This window comes from Lithobates pipiens, unplaced genomic scaffold, assembly GCF_037356315.1.
Source record: "Lithobates pipiens isolate NorthernLeopardFrog02 unplaced genomic scaffold, aLitPip1_a1.2 Scaffold_18, whole genome shotgun sequence".
NCBI classification, from domain to species: Eukaryota; Metazoa; Chordata; class Amphibia; order Anura; family Ranidae; genus Lithobates; species Lithobates pipiens.
The window spans coordinates 611,439,766-611,464,324 of NW_027507758.1; the positions used below are offsets into that span (position 1 = coordinate 611,439,766).

Here is a 24,559-nt window from a genome sequence, read left to right on the forward strand (position 1 = left end):
TGGACTGGGCATGTAGCTAACTGATTCAACAGCAGGCAGTTAATCAGTCTTGAACTCAAGTCTTGTGGGAAAACAAGATCTGGCAGAGCCTTGCAAGTTAAAACCATGGAAATACATGTATCAGAATGCCTTCTGGTCTTTGGGAATAGAAGTGACAGATCTTACATCACCTAAACTGATATTTGGGTTTTGGGTAGGTCTTGGTATTAAACCCACCTGCTGGCTCTTCATAGCCCTTTGTAGACTCCAATAGGGAGATTTTTTTTCCTGTGGTGAATGTATCTTTGCCCCCTCCCAAAAGACTTCTACACCAGGACTCCCCAATATTTTGCTCTATACTCCGTCATGTAGAACATTTTGGAGGAAAGTGATGTCATCATTGGATTTATCAAAAGGTGGGGCATGTAATGCAAAAAATATGTGTGGTAATAACAGAATTTCTGCCCAATTTACCAACACCAATTCATCAATTGTTTTTTGGCCTAAAGGAACTAGAATAGGTGGAGAGCCATAATGTAATGGATACTTGATACAAAACAACTGGCGTGGCTGCTGTGAATCATAGAAGAAATCATAAATATTATGTAACAACAGATGCTTTATGCCTCATCGGGGAGTATTGCAAACTAAGAAACAAAACCAGTTGCTATTGCTGTTCTGCCACTTTCCGCCCTTTAGAGTTTCTGATATAAATTCCAGAGATGAAGCTACGACACAGATATTCACTCTGATAAGCAGCCATGAGACCATCCACAGTTGGGGCCCTCTCCGTCCTCTTGGGGATTTTCCTGCTTCACGCAGTATCTTCCGGTAAGTGTTTTGGTGATGGGGAGGTGATAGGGCACATTGTCTTTTAAAGCTGAGCTCCTCAGACTCAACCAACCTGTGAGCCACATGCAGTGAAGGACAGTCATTCACAGTAAATGGTTAGATGGGAACAGGGGCGGACTGACCATTCGGTCCCTCGGGCACTGCCCCGAGGGCCCCCGAGCCACTAGGGGGCCCCAACAGGGTTGCCCCCTAGTGTAAAAATCAGTGTTTTTTTTACATCTGTCTCTGAAATGTCCCTTACCGACATCCTTTTGCTCTAAAAATTCTGAGATTATAGCTGCCCCACCTCTCCAGTACCTTCTCAGCCAATAGAAACATGTCTGCGTATACTGTGTGATTGTACACTGTGTATGTGTGTATACTGTGTGGCCCCATAATCTCAGATTGCCCCGGGGGCCCCATAATCTCCTATTGCTCAGGAGCCCCATAATCTCCTATTGCCCGGGGGCCCCATAATCTCCTATTGCCCGGGGGCCCCATAATCTCCTATTGCCCGGGGGCCCCATGAGTTGTCAGTCTGCCCCTGGATGGGAATGTAAAATCTGAAGAATTTTCATTACTATGCATTGTTTAAGTAAGCATGTTTTTTATGCAGAAAAAGGCACCAATTCTCGTATTATACTGCGAGTATTAGTTCTGATAGTGGGGGGTGGTATCAGATAAAATGTTTGCATAATGTTAAATTTTCTTTCTATTGGACCTACATGGCTATCATAGGCATGCACAGCCTATTGTATTAGGGTGTGTACCCTAAAGCTCAAACAAACATGCACATATATATATATATATTTGCACTAAATTACTAAAAGTATTGGGACGCCTGCCCTTTATATGCACATGAACTTTAATGGCATCCCAGTCTTAGTCCGTAGGATTCAATATTGAGTTGGCTCACCCTTTGCAGCTATAACAACTTTAACTCTTTTGGGAAGGCTGTCCACAAGGTTTAGGAGTGTCTATGGGAATGTTTGACCTTCCACAAGCGCATTTGTTGGACAAGAAGGCCTGGCTCACAGTCTCTACGCTAATGTGAAGGCCAGTTAAGTTCCTCCACCCCAAACTCGCTCATCCATGTCTTTATGGACGTTGCTTTGTGCACCGGTCCAAACCATTTGGTGGAGGGGGGATTATGGTGTGGGGTTGTTTTACAGGGGTTGGGCTTGGCCACTTAGTTCCAGTGCAGGGAACCCTTAAGGTGTCAACTGGGAACAGTTTGGGGATGGCCTCTTCCTGTTCCAACATGACTGCTCACCAGTAGTGATGGCCGAACAGTTCGCCCGGCGGTCGTTTCGCGGCGAATTGCGGCTGTTCACGGTCCGCCCTTTCGGCGGACTATTGGCGCCGTTCTCCCGGTCGGACTTCCGTGTTTTTACTGTGTAAAAGAACTTTGACCTGATGACACATCCATCATGGGGTACAGGACAGCCAATTGAGACATTACAGCACATGGACACTTGGACATTCCCCTTAACTTATAAATACACCCGATCCGGCGGCCATTTTACATTCTTTCTTCTGTCACTATAGGGAGAGGTTGCTGTGTGGAGTAGGGAGAGATAAATCGCTAGCTATTTGGTACACAAAAGTTCTTTTCAGGACTGGTATAGGTGTTAGGTGTATATAGGTTTGCTGTGCTACTGATTGTTGCAGCAGCCTGAGTGTCTTTTGTCAGTTTAGAGAAAGGGACAGGGCGCTGTGTGCTGCTGTTGTAGGGACAGCCAGATTAGTCATCATCATTAGCTGTTACTATCAGGTCCACAAAAGTGCTATCCCAGTAACCAGTTATTGTTCCAGTAGCCTCTGTTTTGCCAGTTTATATAGGGACAGGCAGGAAGCAGTGTGTCAGGCAGTGAGGGTCAGTTTAAACAGTAGCTGTTACTATTAGTTCCACAAAGGTTCTTTTCAGGACTGGTATCAGTGGTATGGTAATAGGCTTGTACACGTATAATATTCTTTCTTCCAAATATAGAAAGAATATTATACTTGACTGCTGCCCTTCTGCTGCAGTCTGCTAATCATTCACAACTCACTTGTTCCACAAAGCTCTTTATCAGGACTGGTAACTTGGTCTGTCTAGGGTGCTACAGTACATAGGGTTGAGTGAGGTACAGTCTGCTATTCTGTAAGGACTGGTATAGGTCCACAATACATAGGGTTGAGGTGCACCACTGCTGACCGCTGCCCTATACTGCAGCAGTCCTTTATCAGTATAGGGAGTGGGACTGACGTACAATCTGCTAATCACTCACACACAACCTACTTGGTCCACAAAAGTCCTTATAAGGAGTTTTGTCACAGGGTCATTTAAAAAATGACAGGCAGAGGAAGAGGCAGGCCCTTCCGCAGGGGTGGTATACAGGGGTGGGTCATATTTCTAGTGGGGCTACTTATTATGAGGGGCTCACACCATCCCTGTGCTGTGCTGACTTACTCCTGGGGCTGCTTATTATGAGGGGCTCACACCATCCCTGTGCTGTGCTGACTTACTCCTGGGGCTGCTTATTATGAGGGGCTCACACCATCCCTGTGCTATGCTGACATCTTCCTGGGGCTGCTTATTATGAGGGGCTCACACCATCCCTGTGCTATGCTGACATCCTCCTGGGGCTGCTTATTATGAGGGGCTCCCACCATCCCTGTGCTATGCTCATTATGAGGGGCTCCCACCATCCCTGTGCTATGCTGACTTCCTCCTGGGGCTGCTTACGGTGCAGGTGTCAGTGCTGTATATCACGGTGCTGATGTCAGTGCTCTCTGTCACAGTGCTGCTGTCAGTGCTGTATATCACGGTGCTGGTGTGAGTGCTTTATGTCACGCTGCTGATGTCAGTGCTCTCTATCACGGTGCTGCTGTCAGTGCTGTATATCACGGTGCTGGTGTGAGTGCTTTATGTAACGCTGCTGATGTCAATGCTCTCTATCATGGTGCTGCTGTCAGTGCTGTATATCACGGTGCTGGTGTCATTGCTGTATGTCACGCTGCTGATGTCAGTGCTCTCTATCACGGTGCTGCTGTCAGTGCTGTATATCACGGTGCTGGTGTCATTGCTGTATATCACAGTGCTGATGTCAGTGCTCTCTATCACGGTGCTGCTGTCAGTGCTGTATATCATGGTGCTGGTGTCATTGCTGTATATCACAGTGCTGATGTCAGTGCTCTCTATCACGGTGCTGCTGTCAGTGCTGTATATCACAGTGCTGGTGTGAGTGCTTTATGTCACGCTGCTGATGTCAGTGCTCTCTATCACGGTGCTGCTGTCAGTACTGTATATCACAGTGCTGGTGTCATTGCTGTATGTCACGCTGCTGATGTCAGTGCTCTCTATCACGGTGCTGGTGTCAGTGCTGTATATCACGGTGCTGGTGTCATTGCTGTATGTCACGCTGCTGATGTCAGTGCTCTCTATCACGGTGCTGTTGTCAGATGACTCTATCACGGTGCAGGTGTCATTGCTGTATGTCACGCTGCTGATGTCAGTGCTCTGTATCACGGTGCTGCTGTCAGATGACTCTATCACGGTGCAGGTGTCTTGCTGTATGTCACGCTGCTGGTGATCATCTCCTGCACCCTCTTCTTTGCCTACCCTGGTCCCTGACCTTCTGTCTCCTCCATTGCCTTCATGCGCTCCACAGTCCTGAATTGCCACAACAATTTCCCATATAAAAAAAGAATGCTTGTAGTTGTCGATCCCAAATTCACCTCATACATGTGTTATGTCATTGGCCATGTGGTGAGACTATGTTTGCACAGCTAATAATTATTTTGTGGCTGCAAATTTGACCTATAGGTTTGCAAAGTTCGCCTCTCATTGAAGTCAATGGGGCCCGCTGCGAACGTTCCGGTTCGCGAACTATCGGACGCGTTCGCGGTCCGCGTTCGCAAAACGTCCCGTCGGAAGTTCGTCCATCACTACTCACCAGCGCACAAACAAGGTCCATAAAGACATGGACTTAGCAGGGGTGGTGGAAAATTAACTTCACGTGCAAAAATGTACATTGTAATAGTAACTTAAACATATAGAATTAAGTGTAACAATCTAAAAAAAAAAAAAATTCCAAAGTGCTATAATGGTGTGAACCTCCCAATTAAAAAGTTGTTGCACTTGAAGTTAATTTGTATTGCAACTATCTGTAGAGGGGTTTCCGCCATCCCTGCTCAGTTTAAAAAAAAAGTGTATGTCTTATTCTCATTTTGATGTGTAATACATCACTTGAATTGTTGCACTTGAAGTTAATCTGTATGGAAAATATCTATAGGAGGGGTTTCCACCATCCCTGCTAAGTTTAAATTGTGTATATCTTTTTTTTCACTGTGATGTGTATTATGTGTGATGTTACATATCACAGAGACGGGTATTGTGCTAATATTGAAGTGTATTGAGATTTACATACATTAGAGGGTTCCACACTTTTTTTTTGTGGGGTGGGAACACATAACAGTGCTTAGTGGCAGACATTTACTGACACTTTTTTATTTTACCTCCAGTAGTTTATTGTAAATAGTGTGGCAATAGTGTGGTAATTACCTGATATATCAAAGATCAGCATGTGGCATTCCTAAACATAGACAGATTTCAGTTGTACCCCACCAGCCAGGCCCCCCATGGACAATGTCCCTGTCTGCTGAGTTTATCTCCCCATCCCTGCACTCAGTGCACTGATGAGCACTGATTGGCAGCACTGATGGGAACAGATTGGCAGCACTGATAGACAGCACTTATGGGCACTGATAGGCACTGATGGGTGGCACTGATTGGCACTAATTGGCAGCACTGATTGACACTAATAAGCAGCACTGATGGGCGTTACTGATAGGCAGCACTGATGGGCTCTGATTGGCACTGATAGGTAACACTTATTCGCAGCACTGATAGGTGGCACTGATGGGCACCAATTAGCAGCACAGGATGCTAGGTTCAGGAGTATATAATCTTCAGAGTGCAGGGACCGGGGGTATGTAAGGTACAGAGTGTGGGGGCCAGGAGTATGTAAGGTACAGAGTGTGGGGGCCAGGAGTATGTAATGTACAAAGTGCATAGGTCAGGAGTATGTAATGTACATAGTGCGGGGGTACATGACAGTCAAATTACCCTCACTGCGAGTCTGTGCGAGGGGGCAGTGATGAGTGGCATGAGGGAGGTGGAGAGAGGAGGTCCCAGGCAATGGACTGCTCCTATTGAAATGCTCCTCACTGCGAGCCTGTGCGAGGGGGCAGGGATGAGCAGCATTGGGAAGGTGAAGAGGGGTGGTCCCAGGCGGCGGAATGCTCCTACTGAAATGCACCTCGCTGCAAGCCTGTGCAAGAGGGCAGGGATGAGTGGCATGAGGAAGGTGGAGAGGGGTAATCTGAGATGGCGGACTGCTCCTATTGAAATGCCCCTAACTGCGAGCCTGTGCATTCCTGGGACAGCACAGCCCTGTCCATACTCACACGCCTCATAATTTCACTCGCCAAATGCGAGCAGGCAAGTTTACATTTTGAGGGCTGCTCTAAAGTGTATTAAGAAACAAAACCAAACATTTAATACATAGCAGTCTACCAGTCTTTAGATATGGTACATACTTCTGGTCCCTGCACTCTGTACCTTACCTACTCCTGGTCCCTGCACTCTGTACATTATATACTTCTGACCCTAGCACTCTGTACAATAAACTCTCCTATCCTTTGCACTCTGCACATTACATTCTCCTGACCCTCGTACTCTGTACATTACACACTCCTATCACTTGCACTCTGTACATTACATTCTCCTGACCATCATACTCTGTACATTACACACTCCTATCACTTGCACTCTGTACATTACATACTCCTGACCCTCACACTCTGTACATTACACACTCCTATCACTTGCACTTTGTACATTACATACATTAATTTTCAAAGCTTAACAGCTACTCCATATTCAGTCTGCTTTAGTTCTGAAAAATTCCCCCCTAATGTATAGAGTTCAGCTATCAGCAGTGTATGTCATAGTGCCCCTTATATTGCTGGTTAGCAGGAGGAAAGGGGGACAGGTGTCTGTGGTCAACAAGTGGAAAAATGGCCAACGTCTGTTATCAGCAAGAGAACAAAATGCACGGAATTGATGTTTAGGTGGAGAAAAAATGTCCGGCATTTGTTGTCAGGGAGAAGAAAAAGTGCCCAGTGTTGGTATTCAGTGGGAGGAAACAAAAAAGGGTCAGCATCGGTGATCAGCAGGGGAAAAAAATGCCTGGGGTTGGTAGTTAACAGGAGTACAAATACCCAGAGTCAGTGGTCAGTGGCTGCTCTTTTACACATTGGTGGTCAGTGTCTGTGCCCCCTTTACATTTTCTGTCAGGGTATGTGTTTCTTTTACATTGGCAGTCGGTGCCTGTGCTCACCTTCCATTGTTGGTTATTTTGCCCTCTTTATGGTCAATATGCCGCCTGTGTACCCCCCTGCTGCTCAGTGTGCCCCCTTTTCACTGGAGGTTAGTAGGAGCATTGTGATCACTGTCATTGGCCATCACAGGGATCAAGGTACTTAAAGCGGGAGTCCGCCGGCAGTTCCGCCGTTTTTTTTTTTTTAAAAGCCAGCAGCTACAAATACTGCAGTTGCTGACTTTTAAAATAAGGACACTTACCCGCCCAGCTCGCCCGCGATGTCGGCACCCGAAGCCGATCTCTCGATCGTCTCTCGGGTGCTGCCGCCGCCATCTTGGGTATGGGAATCAGGAAGTGGAGCCTTTCGGCTTCATTTCCCGGTTCCCTACTGCGCATGCGCGAGTCGCACAGCGCAATAAGGATGGTCCCGCTTCCTCTGGGATCCGTGTGTTTCCCAGCAGGCAGCGGGGGACTTTCGGAAAGGGGCGTAATCTACGCCCCTTTCCGCAGATAGCTATGCCGGAAGTGGGTGCAGATACCTGTACTGTACCGGTACCTGCACCCCCTCCCCCCTGAAAGGTGCCAATTGTGGCGCCGGAGGGGGGGAGCGTTCCAATGAGCGGAAGGTCCACTTTAGGGTGGACCTCCGCTTTAACCATTCTGTCTGGTTCTGTGCCCATTCTGGCTAATCATTATGCCCAAGGACCAGCATCAAAAGATGATGCCGAAGAGGGCTTTTGTGGTTGTCGGACTGTTGGAGCAGAGGTATGTTCTGTGGACTTGGGGTTCAGCTTTGATTCTGCTTTAGGTAGCTGAATACTGTTCTCAGTGTATCCAGTCTATTTTTTTTTTTAGAGCCCACACAGCATAAATTAATGTAACAATCATCCTTTTCACATCTGCTTCCTGCTTCAGCACTTCAGCTCCTACTGCTTTACTCCCATCTGTTCCAGTGGGCGTGTGCAGTGTCGGACTTGGAGAACCCCTGTAGGGTGATGTGGCCCGGGTTCCCATCACTAGGGACATCCCTGCATGTGACTCTATAAATAAATTCATGGCAAAAATGTGTTTTTGTTTGTTTCAGCTGAAAAAAGTGGACTGTGTCCTCATGTAGGGGTGCCCAATACCGTCATGCTGTTCAAATGTCCGCCTGTCAACGATACTGTCTGCAAGAAGGATGAAGACTGTGAAGGTGAACAGAAGTGCTGCAGCGAGTACTGTAGAAACAGATGCCGGGACCCTGTGTGTGAGTCAAAATATTTCAGTAATCTCTCTGTGCGGCATCTGGAAGTTTCAAACGAGACAGTCCATGGGTTCTAATCCTTCCAAAACTAGAAGAAAAGTTATTGGCTTGATATACACTTTAACATAAGGTGCGCCTATTACCACGTACACACAGTCGGAATTTCTGACAACAAACGTTCGATGTGAGCTTGTTGTCAGAAAATTCCTGCCGTGTGTAGGCTCAATCGAACATTGCTGTCAGAATTTCCAACAACAAAAATTTGAGAGCTGGATCTCAAATTTTCCGACAACAAAATCCATTCTTGTAAATTCCAAACATGTGTAGACAATTCCAATGCACACAATTCCACGCATGCACGGAATCAAGTAGAAGAGCCGCACTGAGGAATTGAACTTCATTTTTCTCGGCTCGTCATATGTGTGGTACGTCATCACGTTTTTGTATGCAAGACAAGTTTGAGCCAACAACCGTCGGAAAAAAAAAACTAATTTTGTTGTCGGAATGTCCCATCGTGTATACACGGCATAAGAGTGTATGCACATGGACATTTGTAGGCATTTTTTGTGCCTAGCATACATTTCCTGCAATATCCCATGCTTCGGGAGCCATAGGTGCTGCATACAGCTTGACATACAAGTGAATGGCTCAATGTGGCCCTTGTGGCTCCCCAGGTGGTGCATGCATCTTAAAAGGAAAAAAAATGGTGGGACATCATTAAAATCCAATGCAACTGTACATTTTTTGTTACAGATGGACAAAGCCCAATCTGGAACCTCCTCAACCTCCTTTGAAGTGTTTCCTCCAAGAATGGGCTTAATGTTGCCATCTCTAAAGCCTTGTACACACGATCGGAGAATCCGTCGGAATGTGTCCTATCGGACTGTGTTGTCGGATAATCCGACTGTGTGTGGTATGCATTGGAATATCCGTCGGACCCAAATTTCCAACTTGTTGGAAATATTTCCCGACCAACTGGTTCGATCGGACATACTCCGATCATGTGTAGAGAATTTTGATCGGACCAAGTGCCACGCATGCTCAGATCAAATTCCTACATCAAAGCTATTGGCTACTAGCCTGAATGTAGTCCCATCGTAACGAAATTACGTCATCACGTTCTGAAAGATCGGATTTTTCGACAACTTAGTCCGACCGTGTGTATGCAACAGTTTCGGACAAGATCCGACGGACAAAATCCGACGGGCAAAATCCGACGGATATGGTTGTCGAAATCTCCGACCGTGTGTACAGGGTCTAAGAGTAAGCCTTGATTGAAACGTATTGGAGGAGGAGGTCTGAGGTGGGGCTTTGTCTGTTCGGGACAATAAATTTACAGCTGTATTGGATGCCGACAACTTCTTCTTTTTTTTTTGGATGAACCAGTAGCTTTGGGCAAAGGATGAGCTTCTGCTTAGCTTTGACAATGGACCAGCCAATGGGGTGACTCAATGGAAAGGTCCTAGGAGTGGTTCATTTCTCTTTATTACTTCACCCAAATCAAGAAAAAGTAACAGGAGAGCTGCCAGTATAGTCTGCACACTTCCAGGGACCACTGCTGGGGATAGACATCCCCATTGAAGAACAACAGTGCAAAGAATTACCTTTCAACTTATTTACTCAGTAGCTCATTCGAATTTTTCGGCATCACCCATCACCTCACTCTCAGTTACAATATCCATATGTTACTATTTAACCAAGAAACTCACTCCTCCATACCTTCATGCTTGTTCTTCTCCTGAGGCCTCACTACATCCCACATGGCCACAAAGGCTAGGTCCCTAGGTAATCTGTGCTGCGAGGTAGGACCTTTCTCAGACACCACCAGCTCTGCAGGTCAACCTAAAGTCCCTGTCTTGCACCGCCTGTACACTGCTGTTCTGAGTATATAGGGCCTGGGGGCCCCATGCCTTTCCTTTTTTTAATTTGGGTACGTGGTTCCCCTTAATATCCATACAAGACCAAAAGGGGCTGGTAATGGGCAGGGGGGGCTACCCATGCCATTTTTCTCAATGATTTTGATCCATATTGCCGGAACCAGACATTACATTAAACCGCAAGCAGTTTTAAATGACTTTTTTTTTCCGTTAGAAATGTAATTTTGTGCAAAGACTGTTCTAAACACGAGAAACACCTGCCACTTCACAAATTTCAGTTTTTAAAACTTTTTTTTGCATTGATACATGTCCCCTGGGGCAGGACCCAGGTCCTCAAACCCTTTTTATGACAATAACTTGCATATTAGCCTTTAAAATGAGCACTTTTGATTTTGAACGTTTGAGTCCCATAGTCTTTAATGGGGTTCTAAAGTTCGTGCAAATTTTCGGTCCGTTCACAGGTACTGGCGTGAACCGAACCGGGGGGTGTTCGGCTCATCCATACTTTTGCGCACACCAATCAATATACACTTATTGCAATTTTTTTTACCACAAATATGTAGAGGAATACATATCAGCCTAAACTGAGGAAAAAAATTGTTTTTTTATATATTTTTTGGGGGCATTAATTATAGCAAAAAGTAAAAAATATTGCGTTTTTTTTTTCAAAATTGTCGCTATTCTTTTGTTTATAGCACAAAAAATAAAAAATTTAAAAATTTGTTGGAAAAAAAGGACGTCAATTTTGTTTGGGTACAACGTCACATGACCGCGCAATTGTCAGTTAAACTGACGCAGTGCCAAATTGCAAAATGTTTTCTGGTCAGGAAGGGGGTAAGTTCTTCTGGGGCTGGAGTAGTTAAAGTGAAATGATAAAAATAAAATATTCCTTTAAATATCGTGCCTGGGGGGTGTCTGTAGTATGCCTGTAAAGTGGTGGAGTTTTCCCGTGTTTAGAACAGTACCACAGCAAAAGTACGATTCTAAGTGTAGTGAGGCCGAGTTTTTGTGTATGCGATCTAGTTCTTGTGTGAGATCCAGTATCTTTTGTTTGTTTATTTTATTGCGGGTTGCAGATAAGCAATAATTTTGCCTCTCAGGACAGGCTTATGGGCAGTCCATAGTAACTGAAGGTTGGGTATCGGGTAGGGCATTTATTGTAAAGTACTCTTCTATAGATTGTGTTATTTGAGATTCAATTGCTAAGTCTGATAGGATTGATTCATTTAGTCTCCATGAGTGGGAAGTTGGGGCGAATTTAATAAATTTGGTTGTGAAAGAGGTTCCTTAGTGGTCTGAGTAGAATTCACTAGTATTATAGGTGAGGTGTAAACATAATCCAATCTCTCATAACTATTGTGCGGATGGTAAAAAAAGTAAATTCTTTAATCCCTGTATTGTGTGCTCCCCATGTATCAAGCAGCTGGTATTCAAGAGAGGCCACGAAGCAACAGCCAAAGGCTGTAAGCGTAGGGACGGCATGACAGTTGCTTTGTATGCACTGTCGCCATTTTTAGATGCAATAATAGGTGGGCCGCTTTAAGAAGCCGGGTTCGGCCGGGAAGCCGAGCGGAAGTCAGGGCACTTGGAGAGCGGAGGAGGAAGAGATTCCCACCCACCCTCCCCTGTTTGTTGGTATGATTTTGTTTTTGATGGGTGTGTTTGCAGGGTGTGCAGGTTGTTTGGGGGGTCAGTTTAGAAGGGTAAGTGGTGCAGGTGGTAATTAGGTTGTACCCAACCATGGGGATGGTTGGTGATGTACTTCCTGGTTACAAGGGGGTAACCGGTGGAGAAAAGGGGTAGGTCACTGCATTAGTTTGGGTATAGCCTCCGAGACAGGGGATGCCGTCTGGAGGTCAAGAGGTCAAATATATGGTGCAGTGACCAGCAGGGTCTTGGATATGCTAATGACCCATGTTCCAGTGTTAAAGAAAAAGTTTACAAGTTATTATTATTAAAAATTATTTATTGAAAGTTTATATTTTATATTTTTACATATTTTGGTTAATAAATCAAGGCCTTTGGCCCTTTACTCCCAACACAGTCTGGTATGGTTTAATGGGGTGTGAAGGGGTTTGGAGAAAAGGGGGGAGTTGGGGGGTATGTGGCAAAATGTGGGGGGGAAGTGTCAGACAATACAAATGTCATGTAAGCCATTAGTGAGTGATCTGGGAAAGGCTCTAGTTGAGACTGTGGCAGAGGAATGATCTAATGTGAGATTAGCTACCATATTAAGGTCTCCCGCTACTATTATATGGGGAGAGTGATAGTTAGCAAGTTTGTCAAAGAAAGTTTTTAAAAAAGTTGCCGGGGCTGTCATTAGGAGCATAGATACTAGCAATAGTCAATTCTCTGTTGTGTATAACCCCCTTAACAATGACAAAGCTACTTTCTTTATCTTTATATATTTGTTAAACCTCCATTGGGAAGGAGGAGTGTAGAAGTATGGCGGCTATTCTGCTTTTGGCCGAATGGAGAGAGAAAAAGGATTGGGGGAAGTTTCTATGAAGAAAGTGCTTTTTTTAAAGGCTAATATGCAAGTTATGCAACAGACAACACCAGCAATAAGGGGTATCTTCAGGTGTATACTGTGCTGGAGGCACACAACACCCACTTTAACTCCTGCAGATGCCTGAGAAAAGAACACACTGTCCCTGCCTATCTTGCTCTTTCCCTGCACGCTGGAACACACTACACAAGGCCGCCGCACTGGCGGCCTTATATCGTGTGGGGCGTGTACTAAACCCCCTGAGCTATAATTGGCCACAGGCATCCTACCTGTGGCCAATTATGGCTGTCCTCGCTGCCGGCACTGTGATTGGCCAAGCATGCGGGGTCACAGTGCATGCTTGGCCAATCATGAGCCAGCAATGCACTGTGATGGCGTAGTGCATTGTGGGCCGCTCGTGCCACGAATTCCACAAAGTTCTGAATTTGCCGAACAGACGAACAGGCCGATGTTCGAGTCGAACATGCATTTGAGTCGATCACCGAGTTCATCCCTACCATGGATGCATAAATTATTGCGTCTGTTTCTATTGTCGAGGTCTTTGACTTGGGCCTGAATTGTGGAGAAGGCTGATGCCAGTGCTTCATGTTCTCTGCTGAGATCATTATAGGCTATGGCAAGCTCATCGTGCTTTGTTTCGAGCCTCTAAGTCCTTGTACCCAAGGCAGTGATCTCTTGTGATAAGGCATGTGAGGTTTTGTGCAGCTCAGTCTGGAATTTAGTGGCCAGTCTCATATACATAGCTATCCAGGCTGGCATCCAAATCAACTGTTGTTGATCGCTGTGAGAGAAGGAGCTGGCGTTGACTGTGATGTTGGCGCTGGGGAGTTACTTCTCCCCGTCTTGCCATCTTGTGCCATGCTGTATCGCTCCCGTGTGTGGAGGAGATAGTGGGTTAGTGTGTTTTGGGCAGCACCTCAGGGTTTTTTCCTCCTCGACGGCATTCCCTGGGTTCCTGTGTCTTGAGGGGTGATAAAAGTGCTGTGTAGATTAAGGTTTATGGCCCTCTAGATGCCTTCAAAGCCCCGAGCGGAGCAGAGCTAAAGCCTCAGGCGTCCATTCGTCTCATGCGCCCTCAACACTTTTTTTGTGAAATGGTAGGGGTACAATGTACCCGTTACTAATTCACATAGGGTGGGGGAAGGCTGGGATCTGAAAACATTTTTTGCATTGATTCATGTCCCCTGGGGCAGGACCCGGGTCCCCAAACACTTTTTATGACAAAAACTTGCATATAAGCCTTTAAAATTAGCACTTTTGATTTTTCATGTTCGTGTCCCATAGACTTTGACACTGTTTGCCCGAATTGTTTGACTGTTTGCATGTTCTGGTGCGAACCGAAAGGGGGGGTGTTCAACTCATCCTTAATCATAAGCAAAGCTCTTATGCCACGTACACACAATCGGAATTCTCATCGGAAAAAGCTCTAATGGTTTTCCCGACGGAATTCGGCTCAAGCTGTCTTGCCTACACACGGTCACATCAAATTCCGATCGTTTATAACGTGTTGACGTACAACACGTACGACGGGACTAGAAAAAGGAAGTTCAATAGCTAATAGCCAATAGCTTCTGTCTCATAGTTGAATCTGAGCATGCGTGATTTTTGGCGTGTCGGAATTGCATACACACGATCATAATTACCGATAGAAATTTTTTCCGTCGGGAAAATTGAGAACATGCTATCAATTTTTGGCTGGTGGAAATTCGGACAGCTAAATTCCGATGGAGCATACACACGGTCGCATTTTCCGATGAAAAGCTCTCATCAGTCTTTTTCTGGCCGGAATTTCGTGTGTACGCGGCATAAGTCTCTGCACCAGAAGAGGTTACACACTAATGTCCCTCCAGAGTCACACACTATTATTATTATACATTTATATAGCTCTGATATATACTGCAGTGCTGTACAGAGAAGATTGAGCCAGTGGAGCTTACACTCTAATTATAATTATCTTTACTATTATTATTTTTTATTCATTATTGTCTTTCTTTCACAGTTGTTTAAGTGTCGGGATAGGAATCCAAGACATTTATGGAGAGATGAGATCGGCATCACCTCGTTGTGGTCAGAAGGACATCACCCCACACAGGAATTGTCTTTAAATAAAGAATTCTTCAGTCCCGATATAACATATTCTGTTTTCCTTATTAATTTTACATTCTGACCTGTAATGCTGAGTTGTTTTCACACAATACAGAGGGGTCACAATTACCAACATTGTATAAGACAGAAAGGCTGAACTCTGGATATAAAAACCTTGATAAAAGTATATTACTCAATAGCAACAGATGAATTTATTTCCACTTTGTGTGTAAAAAAAAGTTTGCAAATCCATATATCATAAAAATATCAGTTATATCATCACTGTGCTGTACATAGCCTGTGCCGAGGGCAGAGCTGTGGGAGGGGTCAAGAAGTCTCCACCCACTACAAGTTGCCTGCAGAAAAGTACAGGAGAGGGGGGAAACAAGACTACTCACTCTGCACAAGGAGAGAGATCGATAGGGAGCAGTCTTTATTACAGGAAGCTCCTGCAGAGATCTGGAAGAAATACACAAAGCACCCCAACGTTCAAGAAGAATAAACATGATGAATGGACTTAGATGACACTTACTAAATTCAAAGTTCAGCATCAAAGTATTTTTGCTGATCAAACTAAGGGGAATGTTTTTTGTCTGTATAACCAACACTCATGTGCAGATTTCACTGTCATACACTATACACTCCCCTCCTGCACATACTTCCCACTGTCACACCCTCCACACTCCCCTCCTGCACATACTTCCCACTGTCACACCCTCCACACTCCCCTCCTGCACATACTTCCCACTGTCATACCCTCCACACTCCTCTCCTGTACATACTTCCTACTGTCATACCCTCAACACCCCCCCCCCCCTGTACATACTGCCCACTGTCATACCCTACACACTCCCCTCCTGTACATACTTCCCACTGTCATACCCTCCACACTCCCCTCCTGTACATACTTCCCACTGTCATACCCTCCACACTCCCCTCCTGTACATACTTCCCACTGTCATACCCTCCACACTCCTCTTCTGCACATACTTCCCACTGTCATACCCTCAACACTCCTCTCCTGTACATATTTCCCACTGTCATACCCTCCACACTCCCCTCCTGTACATACTGCCCACTGTTATACCCTACAGACTCCCCTCCTGTACATACTGCCCATTGTAATACCCTCCACACTCCTCTCCTGTACATACTGCCCATTGTAATACCCTCCACACTCCTCTCCTGTACATACTGCCCATTGTAATACCCTCCACACTCCCCTCCTGTAATACTTCCCACTGTCATACCCTCCACACTCCTCTCCGGTACATACTGCCCACTGTCATACCCTCCACACTCCTCTCCTGTACATACTGGCCATTGTAATACCCTCCACACTCCTCTCCTGTATATAATGCCCATTGTAATACCCTCCACACTCCTCTCCTGTACATACTGCCCACTGTCATATTATTATTATTATAATACAGGATTTATATAGCGCCAACAGTTTACGCAGCACTTTACAATATAAAAAGGAGACAATTTAGCTATAATACAATGAAATGCAAGAGGATTAAGAGGGCCCTGCTCAGAAGAGCTTACAATCTAATAGGGTGGGGCAGGTGGTACAAAAGGTTGTAACTGTGGGGAATGAGCTGATGGAAGTGGTAAAAGATTAGTTGGAGACGGGATAGGCTTTCCTGAAGAGATGAGGGATCGCCTGAAGGTAGCAAGAGTAAGGGATAGCCGGACAGGTGGAGGTAGCGAGTTCCAGAGGATGGGAGAGGCTCTGGAGAAATCCTGGAGACAAGCATGGGAGGAGGAGATGAGAGAGCTTGAGAGTAGGAGGTCTTGAGAAGAGCGGAGAGGACGGTTTCGGTGATATTTGGAGACAAGATTGGTGTTGTAACGGGGCAGAGATGTGAATGGCTTTGCATGTTGTGGTTAGCATTTTGAATTTAATTCGCTGGGTTATTGGCAGCCAGTGTAGGGATTGAAGGAGAGGGTTCTCAGACACTGAGCGGTTGGTAAGATGGATAAGCCTAGCAGCAGCATTCAATCCTCTCAAGTACATACTGCCCACTGTCATATCCTCCACACTCCTTTCCTGTACATACTGCCCACTGTCCTATCCTCCACATTCCTCTCCTGTACATACTGCCCACTGTCATACCCTCCACATTCCTCTCCTGTACATACTGCCCACTGTCATACTCTCCGCACTCCTCTCCTGTACACACTGCCCACTGTCATACTCTCCACACTCCTCTCCTGTACACACGGACCACTATCATACCCACCACACTCCTCTCCTGTACATACTGCCCACTGTCATACTCTCCACACTCCTCTCCTGTACACACGGACCACTATCATACCCACCACACTCCTCTCCTGTGCATACTGTCCACTGTCATACCCTCCACACTCCTCTTCTGTACATACTGCTCACTGCCATATGCTCCTCACCCTTATCCTGTACATACAGCCCAGTTTGCAGGAGGAGTGGAATCAATTAACTAATGTCTTACTTCTGACAATTATCAATATTATTATTACTTTATTTTTGGATAGAATAGGTAAGAGTTAAGGTTTCTGTCAGGCTTACATGTTTGTTTTTGAGGAAATTTCCTCTCACTTCCTGTCCTGTCATTCACATAACAGAAGTCAGGGGAGCCATCCACCCTAATTAGTGGATATTGACAGCAATAAAAACATTCTCAGAAGTCCTAACTAGTCCCCACTCTTCTATAACTGTCCTTTTGTCATTATCCCTATTGGACAGGTTTTCTTCGCTCTCTGCCTTGACAGGAAATTATTAGAAATGTCCCCAATAGAGGCACAGACATCAAGAGAAAAACTGACAACGGCTCCAGCACTTTCTCACCATCCACAACAAAAGAAAAAGTTTTGACTGGAGTTGGGGTGACTAAAAGATCCCAGAGAGTGGATAGCCACCTATTTGAGGAACCATCAGTCTTACTTTTTCTACTCTCTCTTTGGGAAGTGGCAGTAGTGAAGAGATCAGACCAGTTGGGTAATGAGTGGAGTACCTATTTTTTAGGTCCTCCCCTAAAGCAAACCCCCACAGCTGACATCATTTCAGGCAGGGCCCACCAGCTTGCTCTTGTCATCCTTCATTTTTGAAATGTAAAATGTAACCCTCCAAAACCTTAAATTGTGTAAAAAGGTATATTATATACCTGTGATTACCTCTGCTGCCCAGAGCTTTAGGGGCTTAAGCAGCTGCCGTACTTTTACACTTTTATTTTTAGGTACCATCAATGAATTTCTGAAAGAAAGTGACATATTACAGAAGAGTCTTGATAAAATGGTGGCATGGCCAACTGACAAATTAAATTCAACCTCTATGTGTCTTCTGTCTGCAGCATACTATTCCTAGCCATGCCCCACACTATATAAGGCTGCTAAAATAGCGGCCCTGTTTAGTGTGTGACTGTGGACAGGCAGGTTAGTTAGTAGCAGTGTATTATATATATATATATATATATATATATATATATATATATATATATATATATATATATATACTCTGCATTTACTGTAGACTCTATATTCAGTCAGTGCAGGCAGTGTAGTATATATAACACAGTGTATTGAAGTGGTTAAGGGGAACCCCATGCCAAAATAAAAAAAATGGTGTGATGGACCCCCAATTTTTTTTCTAAATGGCGTGGGGTTCCCCCAAAATCCATACCAGACCCTTATCTTAGCAAGCAGCCATGGCAGGCCAGGAAAGGGGGGGACAAGTGAGCGCCCCCCCCCTCCTGAACCATACCAGGCCACTTGCCCTCAACATAGGGAGAGTGCTTTGGGGTCCCCCATCCCTACAACCCTTACTGGGTGGTTGTGTGGGTCTGCCGCTAGGGGGTCTTATTGGAATTTGGAAGCCCCCTTTAACAATGGGAGGCATCCTGACGATTGATGTGACATCTGCTTTTTGTTTTCAATAAAAGGAATTGCCAAAAACTGTCTCCTGTCATTTTTACTTTGACACTTTTTTTGGTGAATGGGTATGGGGTACAATGTACCCCATCCCATTCACATAGGGGAGACCGGGATCTGGTCTTGTTAAAGGGGGCTTCCAGATTCTGATAAGCCCCCCGCCCACAGACCCCCACAACCACCAGGCAAGGGTTGTGGGGATGAGGCCCTTGTCCCCATCAACATGTAATGGTGGCTGATCGCCGCCATTACTAGTAAAACATTTTTTTATAAAAATGCCATATTTATTATGGTTTAGAGCCCTATGGCCGGTACAGATAAGGATGACAAACAGGGGTAACATAAAACTTACCACTTGAAATGGACCTGAAAGTGTGCCTTGGTCTAACATACGGTATACCAAAATAAGGGGGCATACCCTAGAGAAGAAATGAGGATAAATGAAATGAAGATGAAATAAAGTGAAATGAGTACTCTTGTGAGGAGTATGATGCTTTGAGAAATGCCCTAAAAAGGGGATGGAAGGGTGGGTAGCGTCGGTCACCACCTGGGGTGAGAGGGAAGACACCGAGGGAATAAACAGGCATACGCCATTCCAAGATGACAGAAATTCTTCCCACATGAAGAGATCCGCCATGGCGCCGGCATCAAGGCTGAGGACCTGCTCCGGATCCTGGGTGTGGGATAGTAGCACTAGCAGGCGGGAAACTACCCTCAATCTATCCAAGTCCCCTGGCGGAGAGCTGGGTGGCTCGATCAACAGGAAGTCGTCCAGATAATGTATAACCTCCCGACATCGGGCTACGTGTAGTAGGACCCACTTAAGTGCCTGGGCAAATGTATCAAAGAGCCAGGGACTGCTCTTGGACCCGAAGGTCAGCTTGGTTGCAAAGTAATAGAGGTCCCTCCACTTGATGCCGTGTCAGCACCAAAGGGACGGGTGGATGGGGAGGAGCTTAAAAGCATCCGCAATATCGGCCTTAGAGAGCCAGGCGCCTGTGCCCGTCTTTAGTATGGCCTGGATAGCCATGTCCACAGAGGCGTATTTAAGTGAAAACTCCTCAGAGGGGAGGAGGGAGGCAAGACTGGGGATAGAAGAGGAATGAGGCGCTGACAAGTCGTAAACCAATCTTAGTTTATTTGAAAATTTTCCCTTAACAAGCCCGATAGGGCTGACTCTCCAGGTGTTGAAGGGGGGCTGGGTGAAAGGGCCTATCATAAAGTCCCGATCTAGCTCAGCTTGCAGGAGCTGGTCTATGGCTGGTTCGTCAAAGGTCGCTGATCGTAGATTCCGGCACTCATGCGTCACATGGGGGAGAGATATGAGACCCGTATGAAAACCTTGGGTGAAGCCTTCCATCAGGTAGATGGACAGCATTGGAGTGGGGTGACCTGCCAGGTAGAAGCTAAGCCAGGAGACGTCGACACGGCTTAGTCATGTCTTCTTAAATTGTTTCACCTCACATATGAGCCTGGGGTGAGCCCTTTGGCACAGGGTGCAGATATGGAGCAGCCAGCATTGGCTGAAGTTGCATGAGCCGTAATTGTAATTATTACAGATCGCCGCGCCGCCTACGGTTTTGACCGGACGCCCAAACCTGTCTACCTGAGGTAGGCGTGCGGGGGCCTGTTGACCCTGAGTGGAACCCGAGGTTGAAGGGTTCTCTGAGGGGCGAGCTGCTGATGAGATGGCGCACCAAGTGGCGGTGTGGGTGGCTGACTGACAAATAGCACAGAGGGGAGAACGTAAGCCCGCAAAGAGGCGGCAGAACAACTCTGTGTCTATGATGCTCCAGTCAGTTGGCATCTGAAACTGTAGAAGTCTAGCGGCTGCTCTGGCAGAGAAGGAGCGGTGATAGTCGTAAAACCCGAAGCCACCGTATTTGTAGCCCAGATCCACGACTGAGTGGAGGTACCGGTCCAGCTCCTCCATCCTGTTGGGGGAGGCTGAGCAGAGGACGTCCCTCAGCATGCCAAAGGCCAAAGTAAATTCAATAACAGAAAGTTTCCTGTCCAGCCTGAGGTCTTTGGCCTTGAGGACCACTGACACATCCCCCCATGTGTACGCTTTGTTCTCCACGAGATCATGGACGGAGATGAGCAAGGAAGCGAGATTGACGTCCTTGCCCTCCAGGATGTCCTTCCTGACATTGGTCGGGACCAGATGGGAAGGGTAAACCACGGTAAACCACCCGCCTCCTGAGGTACCTGTGGGAGGAACAGCCACTGCCTGAGCTGTTGGTCCAGGAGAAGAGCCGGGCAGGGGAGTCTCCAGGAGCGCCACCCTATTCTGGACCTCGGAGACTGAGGTAGCCAGGGAAGACACTAGCGCATGTAGTTGCGTAATGGAAGAGGCGATGGACTCCAGGGAGGCCTGCTGGACACTGGGGCCTGCCATGGCTGGAGGTGGAAAAGGAGCTTGAAGAGCTCGGCCTTCCTGGCAGTTGCAGGGAAGGGAACGCCTCTACGCCTCAATTCCGCTATCAGCCTAGGAATGGTCCAAGCCCTGGGGGACCACAGGCTGTCATCCTCTGAAGCTGGGGATGGAGACAACGGGGCTGTGAGGTCCTCACTGCCAGCTAGAGACATGCTGGAGTAGTCCAGGCCTGGGCGGATCAGCTTGTCCTTGGGGTTGAACTTTCCTCTGAGCGGAACCTATACAGGGTGACATTAATTACAAAACTCGCTGGTGATCTCTGATGGGATACATACCTAATAGAGAGGAGGGGCACTCCTGTTTACGTGCGCCTCCTCCCCCCATTCTCTCATATATATATATATTTTCCTTACCTAAGGAGGCACCGTCCAAACTGGTGCAGGGTGGACCTACTGTGACTCGACTGACCTAAGAACATGAAAGTAAAATTGCTGAGAGTTCCGCCCTGTTTAGACATAAGTGGCTAAAATAGTGACTTGAGTGAGGTGACAAGATGTGTTGTTTCCCTTTCCCTTTTCATAATTTTTATAAATTTTTTTCCCTCCCCCCCCCCTTTTTTTTTCTTTTCGAGATGAAATGAAATGAAATGAAATGAGACGAACAAACATAAACGAAATGATGCCTTTGATGAGAATCTGCCATGACAGAGGCGCAGCTCGGTCGTGTCGCCGGCGCAACTGACAGTGAGCCGGACACTGGAGCATGTACTGAAATGAGGCAATTCGTGAAATGAGGCCAAAATGAGCATAGCCCCTCGGCTAGAACCCGAACATTGTAAAACAACTGGGTTTGAACCGAGGTGCAGGAGGTGACAGTGAAATGAGTGAATCCGCCACGATAGAGGCCCGGATCGCCATGCCGTAACTTTGCGACTGAGCACGAAACGGACTCTGGAGCATGTACTGAAATGAGGCCTGTCCTGGGGCACGCCGAGACGAATTAGTGCACAGGCGTGACTATTTGTGTCGGAGCGTGATAGGTGAAACGAAATGATACCCATGACAAAGACTGCGCTCATGATTTGACAGTGAACCCTGTCTCTGGAGCATGTACTGAAATGAGGCCAAGCAGCTGGGCACACCGGAACGAATCGGTGCATGCAACTGCGTCAGGATTCGAATCGGAGCGTAATAAGTGACACGCCATGACAGAGACCAGAATCAAAGACTGGCCCAACGATTCAGTAAAGAATCCGTCTCTGGAGCATGTACAGAAATGAGGCCAAACAACTGGGCGTACCGAGGCGAATCGGTGCATCGGTAGAATGCGACTTGATTCGTAACGGGGCGTGATAGGTGACCAGAAATGATATGCCATGACAAAGACAAGAATCGAAAACCATGCCTGAACCTGCGAATGATTCTGTCTCTGGAGCATGTACTGAAATGAGGTCGATAACTGGGGCACACCGGAGCGAATCGGTGCATCGGAGATGCGACTAGATTCGAATTGGAGGGCGACTCGTGACCGAAATGAAATGAAATGAAATGATTGTGAAATGATTGAAATGATTGAAATGATCCGGTTAATTAGAACTTAGAACGTCTGATTGGGAATTTGCGAAATTATCCTAACGATTCGGACGTTTAGTAGAGACCAGTGATTTGGTCGGTATAGCGAAAGGTTGTGAAATGAAATGCTCGATGTGGTGTCACGGACGGGTGACCACGACTTCTTTCGAGAAGTAAGGAGCACAAATGTTAGAGGTAACGAATGCGTGAAACAATATCGGAAAATACGATGGTGACATTTCAGTGAGTGGTTCGTGAGTTCAACGTATAACAGTTTAGTGACATGAAATAACATGAAATGAGAAATGGGAGCTGAAGCCCTACTTGCGACAGCCGGACCAGATGCGTTGTACGACACCGGCAAGTTTCGAGTATTGCGACACTCAATACACACAAATACACGAACGCTCATGAAGACAAAAAACTGATTTGTAACACGAGGACGAAGACAGGACTTTTAACGAACACGGGAACTCACGAACACTAACTCACACTAACGAATGGTCTCGAACAGTCGGCCCTAGATCTGTGACGTAGCAACTATCGCGCACAGGAACCGACAAGGAACACAGCTGAATGGGCTGGTGAAATACCCCTCTGGGCTCCTCCCATAATTTCAGGCCACCATACTGGCCTTCTTATTTATAGCGAAAAGTAAAAAATATACAATTTTTTCAAAATTGTCGCTCTATTTTTGTTTATAGCGCAAAAAATAAAAACCACAGAGGTGATCAAATACCACCAAAAGAAAGCTCTATTTGTGGGAAAAAAAGGACGCCAATTTTGTTTGGGAGCCATGTCATATGACCGTGCAATTGTCTGTTAAAGCGACGCTGTGCCGAAGCGCAAAAAGGGGCCTGGTCCTTTAGCTGCAAAATGGTCTGGGGCTTAAGTAGTTAAGACAGCACTTAAGGCAGCCTAGGTGACCAGACAGTCCATCTCCGGAGGTCAATGTGATCAGTTCCTTCAATGACCATCTACTGTTCAGAATTAACAACCAAGATTAGTGTTTGGGCAAATCCAAGAAAACCTTCTCACAAAGAGCACCATGATCGGTGGGGAAGAGGCTAACATTCAGTCCCCTTCAAAAACCTCTGTCCTGGCTAGGTCTGCCACACGAGTCAATATCAGATGGTCCCTCATCATGAAGGGCCAAGAGATCTTCAACTGCCTTTTTATCTTCCTCCTGAAGGGTTTCACATGCTGCAGGGCTTTTATTCCTCTGCTCATGTAAGCAATGAAATAGGACCTTACGTAAATAGAGATTCATGTCTTTAAACACAGTGGATTCCTCCATATTTTGTTTAGGAGAAAAAAAGCAAATCCTTTACTGAGAATTTGTATAAGGGATTCTTTCAAGGGAAATTAAGACAGGTTAACTACCTTATTGCCTATAGTTCTCTTGCATTGGCTCTTTGTCCTGTAGTTCTGCTCTATATTTTCTCTTTCCTTTTCTTTTTCTTTTTCTACTGTCTCAAGATACCTGTTTTTTCCTGCAAAGTTCTTATTGGGGACAGTGAGCTGTCCCGTTTGTGATCTAAAAAGTGGCTGACCAAACCGAACCGTCACTAACAAAATCACTCGTGGCCATATCTGCTTCGCGGCAAGAAAACGGAGATCTACCTCGTCTGGACCTATTTCTGCCCTTTTGTGAAGAAAGGTCAAAGATATCATCTTTCTCCCAATCCTGAAGATCTCTATTAAATCTTTTGACTGCTTTGCTGCTTTTAAATTTCTCTGTATTCTATCAATTTGCTTTCTAACCATGTCATTATGTTTAATAAATTCCTCTTATTTAAGGTAGTCT

At 46.0% G+C, this 24,559-nt stretch overlaps 1 long non-coding RNA gene across 1 annotated transcript; it reads left to right on the top strand.

The window, feature by feature from the left end:
* Positions 1-687: 687 nt before the first annotated feature.
* On the top strand, positions 688-15,089 carry LOC143990348 (uncharacterized). The gene is made up of 3 exons (XR_013277275.1): positions 688-810; positions 8,263-8,424; positions 14,807-15,089. It is a non-coding gene; the product is annotated as an uncharacterized LOC143990348 (long non-coding RNA).
* The last annotated feature ends 9,470 nt before the right edge of the window (positions 15,090-24,559 follow it).